The sequence below is a fragment of the Mustela lutreola genome, chromosome 2, assembly GCF_030435805.1.
Source record: "Mustela lutreola isolate mMusLut2 chromosome 2, mMusLut2.pri, whole genome shotgun sequence".
NCBI classification, from domain to species: Eukaryota; Metazoa; Chordata; class Mammalia; order Carnivora; family Mustelidae; genus Mustela; species Mustela lutreola.
In genome coordinates, this window is record NC_081291.1 from 64,961,776 (window position 1) to 64,967,848 (window position 6,073).

The 6,073-nt window shown below is 39.0% G+C and overlaps 1 pseudogene; it reads right to left on the reverse strand.

Annotated features, from left to right (window-relative positions):
- Positions 1–1,320: 1,320 nt before the first annotated feature.
- Positions 1,321–5,147, reverse strand: LOC131825807 (large ribosomal subunit protein eL18-like; annotated as a pseudogene).
- Positions 5,148–6,073: the final 926 nt, after the last annotated feature.

Here is a 6,073-nt window from a genome sequence, read left to right on the forward strand (position 1 = left end):
TTAACATTTTCCCCAATCCTACTGAAGTCAGAACACTTGTAATTCTACTGTGCATACAATCACTCTGAACTTGGCCAACTTATAGTCTTATTGCAGAGATACTGAATCTCAAAGGAAATCTCCATCTCATTCATTTAATGGATGCCTAGAGTCTTTGGCTTTTGAATAATGTAACTAAGTATTTTAAGACTAGGAATAAAAATAGGAAACTAGGAATGTCAAATAGGTGTTTTTATCTTCCTAACATTTAAACAAAACTGATTTTAAAAGAGTTCAGGAAATTTGAACTTCCTCTCCATGCAGCACCATTATTTCATTACTTAATATACACTTATGGCATAGGTTTGATTTCTGGTCCATCTCTACCAGATTCAATATTTCACTGGAAAATGTATTTTAAAACAAGTATTTGTTTTTATTTTGTATATTCATAATTATGAAACATCAAAAAAAGGAAACTCAAAATATAGGAAATAAGATCTCAAAGCATAAACATTGGTAGGAGATGTCTTTTATCTGTAGTTCTAGTCATGTGGCATGTAAAATTGTGCCTCTCACTTTCCCCCCATAAAACATTTGATAAGCTATGCCATGCATTTTATAAAAATCTTAAGCTTAATAAATGGACTATAATATTATTTATCATATTTTGGTATTTGGAAGTTTGGGTTTATATAAGTTATGACTACCTTGAGCTCTCTGACAATAAGTTAGGAGATATGGGGTCTGGGGTGGATACAGCTGCTCAATTTTTCCATCAGATGGTCAAGTTCCTTCTATGTCCCTGCTCTACCACCCTTGGCATGTGTTTTTTGTCTCTGTATTTACATGCTCACTATTTGCTTAAAGAGCTTCTAGGGTCACCTGTGTGGCTCAGTTAAGTCTCTGACTCTTGATTTCAACTCAGGTCATGATCTAAGGGGTGAGGAGATCAATCCCCACATCAGGCTCTGTGCTCAGCAGGCAGTCTGCTTGAGATTCTTTCCCTCTCCCTATGACCCTTCCCCTGCTCTCTTGCTCTCTAGAATAAATAAATATACCTTTTTTTTTTTTTTTTTAAGGTTTGTAGTATGAAATTACTGGGCAAAAGGGTATGGACATTTTTAAGGCTCTTTTAATATTCTTTTTAGGAAGTTTATACTTCATCTTTTTACTAAGGTAGAATGCTACTGGATTTACATTTAAGACTGTTCACTTCAGCTTTTCCAACATGGCACATCATAATTATGGTTACTAGACGTAGATGTCATGGTCTTAAATTGGTTCCACAGAGCACAATGCAAGTACAATACATTATTTTATTTTATTTTATTTTCCAGAATTCAAAATCTTTAATTAAAACAACGCAGGATCTGGGGGTTGTTTTTGTAGCCTCGCCTGGCTCTCCGGCCTCTGGCGTGATCGAACTTCCCGCCCTTTGATCTCACGTAGGGTTTGGTGTGGCTATGGGGGTTCCGGGAGCCTTGCCAAAATGCCTGTACACCTCTTGGCCCTTGCGTGGCCCAGAGAGCAAGACGGTGCCACGGCCCTTAGGGGAGTCCAGGGCCAAAGGTGAGCAAAGGTGAGCATCTTGCCTCTAGCTTTGATGATGCGGTTCCGGGCATGGCTGCTCACACTCAGCGCGCACACCTTCAGTTTGGGCACCTCCTGGACCCGCACGCCGTCTTTTATGGTCCCTACAACCACAGCGGTTTTGTTTTCCCAGCTGGGCAGTTTCATCTTCTGGATCATCTGGGAGAGGGACAGTGGTGGCCGGTTGGTGCGACTCATGAACAACCTCTTCAACACGACTTGGTTAAAGGTAGATTTAGTTCGTCTGGCCAGAAACCTGTACAACTTGACCAATAGCCTCAGGTAGATGTCCTGGCTCTTGGACTCCTTGCGCCGAACCTTTGGTCCTTGTTGTGGCGGATGTCGACTCCCATGATGGCAACTCCAGCTTAGCCAGGTCCGGAAAGAGAGAACCCATTATTTTATTTTTATGAAACACATTCCGTATGGCCCCAAGCTCCCATTCACTATACTTGTGACAAACCAATATCATTCATTCTGGAGGAACTTTATCCCTTCCCATGGTTACTCAAAAGTCTTAGAGTTCTAACTGATCAACTGGTAGAGAGCTAATAGCTGAACTCAGGCAGACAGGTTCTAGCATCAACGTTTTTAAACATTATATTGTGTCATAGCTCCAAAGACAAAAACTAAGTATCACATATATGAAGTAGAGTTACTGACATGGACAGTGCATAATCAGTATCTTCATTAGATAAAAGGATAAATTAGTAATATGATGCAGAACAGTCACATAGAAGAAGCAAGTAGGCATATGGTACACAACACAACAGGATAAAGAGAGAATGAAGAGTAAAAGATCAAATAATCTAGAACACAAGGAGATAAACGATGGCCCATGGGTCAAGTCCAGTCCACCAACTAACATTTTATTGAGAAAAATGGCATGGGTGGACATGAGGTAAGTGGACAGAAGCTTCCAAACTAGGGCCTCACCACACCTCACTTCTGACTTCATTTGTGCCACCTCTCTGCCTCTCCAACATCTTCTTCCACCTCTCTATGTGCCTCAGTCTCCTGCAAGAAAAATTGGGTTGAATCCCCAGGAAGGCTATCTGAGGAGGGAGGAGGGCCTGGGGAGAGTTCTATCTACTTCACACCCCCAGCCACAGGGGCTCCAACCAGGGCCTAGGGGAGGAAGGAGTGGCTCTGTGCTGTCTTGCTTCAGCACCCTTCCTGCTCCCTACCTTTTTCCCACTGCTGTTCACAGTGAGTAGGATGGAGGTCTAGTGCCCAACCTCTACACCCAGGACTGTGTCTATTAGGTTTTTAAATGACTAATTGGGATAAATCCCTAAAGAAATAAAACATTAGTGGACCAGAGGGAAAAGCCTCATCATCACATCACACCACAGTATCACACAGCACATCAGGGGGATAGTCCTCAATACTGGCAAGAATGTGGAGAACTGGGTCCCTCAAACATTGCTGGTGAGAATGTAGAATGATGCAGTTACTCTGAATAACAGTTGGCAGTTTCTGAAGAAGCAAAATACATATTTCCTATATGACCCAGCAACCATACTCATGAGCATTTATTCCAAAGAAATGAAAGCTTATGTCCATACAAAAACTTGTATATGAATATACATAACAGATTTATTTGTAAAAGCTGAAATTTGGGAACAAGTCAAATGACCTTAAATTGACAAATGGTTAAACACACTATGGTACTGGAGCCAAAAGGAACAAACCACTGATATATCTAATAACTTGAGTGATCTCAAGGGCATTGTGCTGAGTGATAAAAGACAATCTCTAAAGGTTACATACTATGTGATTCCATTATATAATATCCTTGAAATAACAATTTACAGATAGAGAACAGATTAGTGATTGCCAGAGAATAAAAATAAAGGGTGAATTTGGCTCTAAGAGTTAGCCCAGGGTGCCTGGGTGGCTCAGTTGTTTAGGTGTATGCCTTTGGCTCAGGTCATGATCCCAGGGTCCTGAGATTGAACCCCATGTTGGGCTTCCTGCTCAACAAAGAGTCTTCTTCTCCCTTTCCCCACTGCTCATGTTCTCTCTCTCTCTTACTCTCTCAAATAAATAAATAAATAAAATATTTGAAAAAAATAATAAATGGGTAGTCCAGGGATCTTTGTGATGGTGGAACACCTCTGTATCTTAACTGTGGTATGGTTACATGGTCAACACACCAGAAATAATTGCTTAGAATGACACACACACACATGCACACACACATGCACACAATGAGTACCTATAAGACATGAGATCTGAATAAACACAGTGACTTGAATCAATGTCAATTTCTTGGTTTTGTTATTACCCTGCAGTTTGGTAAGATGTTACCTTTGTGAGAAACCAGTGGATACATGAGCCCTCTCTATATTATTTTTGCAACTTCCTATGGATCCATGATTATTTCAAAATTAAAAGTTAAAAAGATTTTTAAGATTTAAAAAAGCCATTAAACAGAAAAGGCAATTGATGAATTGGCTTTCATTAAGCATCAATAAAAGAGTGAAGAGGTAATCTACAGATAAGGAGAAGATAGTTACAATGCATATAACCCACAGAGTTCCCATGTCCAACATATATAAAGAACTTCCATAAATCAATAAGAAAAAAGGCAAAGTACCCAATAAAACATGGGTAAAATAATGAACTGCCACTTTACAAAGTAGGAAATCCAAATAACATCAAGCATATGAAAAGAAGCACATTAGTGGCATTTAGGGAGATGCAAAGGAAAACCTCAGTAAGACACTACTCTCTGCTTATAGGAATAAGGAAAATTAGAGAGACTGATTAGAACCAAGAATTGTTAAGAATGTGAAACAACTTGGGCACCTGGGTGGCTCAGTGGGTTAAGCCGCTGCCTTCGGCCCAGGTCATGATCTCGGTGTCCTGGGATCGAGTCCCGCATCGGGCTCTCTGCTCAGCAGGGAGCCTGCTTCCCTCTCTCTCTCTCTCTGCCTGCCTCTTCATCTACTTGTGATTTCTCTCTGTCAAACAAATAAATAAAATCTTTAAAAAAAAAAAAAAGAATGTGAAACAACTTTCTTGCTGCAGTGTAATTGGCACAATCATGTTAGAGAGTTGGTTGTCATTATCTCATAAAGCTAAATGTCTTCCTATCCACTGACTCAGCAATTCTACTAGTGGGGCTATGTCTAAGAGAAGTGAATGCATAAGTCTACCAAAAAACAGTAGATGGATAATGAAATTGTGGTCTATTCATGCACTGTTATAATACAGAATAATGAGAACAAATGAATCACAGCTACATGAGACAACATGAGTGAATCCCAGAGAAATAACATAGAGTGAAAGAAGCCAGATATAAGAGTATATACCAAAATTTTCCATTTTCATGAAATTCAAATAGTCATAAAAGTTGAAACAGAAATTACCTCTGGGGCCAAGGTAGGGGTAGTAAGAGTTGACCATATTGAGGCATGAGAAGTCTTCTGTGATGTTGATGTTCTGTATCTTGATCTCAGTAGTGCCCACACGGATATATAAAGATGTAGAAATTCATCCAGCTGCATGCTTGAGATGGATGTTAAACCTCGATAATTTTTTTTTCCTCAGTAGGTATTATGCAACAATCTCCGAGAAATTAAATCTGCTCTAATCTTTGGAAAAACAAATTAAACCATTTTAATTTAACTTTGTGAAATTTAAATGTTTTAAAATTCCATTTCACATTTGTTAATTACAGGATGAATCTTTTCATAAAAACAAAGCAAAAACCGATTCTTTCAAATGAAGCAGGCACAAATACTTTTTTGCCATTCCCAAAGTTTTTTATTTAGAGATTTTTCAGACTGTAGGAATTAAATTCCTTTCACTTTTGAAAATCTTTCCCCTGCCAGATGCAGGATCTTCCTGTTTGCCACTGATAACTTAAAGGTGCTAAATTCAGATACTTTCAAATTGCATGTTCTAGAGATCAGCCTTCTTTCTATAGATGGGACAGTTGAAACTGAGCTCTTCTGTTGCCATTAGCCCACAGATATCAAAGTTGGGAATCTAAGGGGCCCAGAAACAGGCTATTTAATGGGGTCAGGGGAAGTATGTCTTTCACTGGGAATTGTACTATGTTTCATTTATGCTAGATGAAAGATTCATTTTTGAGGTTTCTTGGGATCAGTGATATTTGATGGCATTTTACCTTTATATATTATACCATATGGGTTGACTCCAAGGATTTCTCTGTATAATTGTAACCAGGATCCATTCTTGACAATTTTTGTATGTCCTTATTGAGTCAGAAAAAAAGTCATTACTTGATTTCAAGCTTTACTACAAAGCTGTGATCACCAAGACAGCGTGGTACTGGCATAAAAATAGACACATAGACCAGTAGAACAGAGTAGAAAGCCCAGATATGGACCCTCAACTCTATGGTCAAAAAATCTTCAACAAAACAGGAAAAAATATACTGGAAAAACGACAGTCTCTTCAATAAATGGTGCTGGGAAAACTGGACAGCTCTATGCAGAAGAATGAAATTCGACAATTCTCTTACACC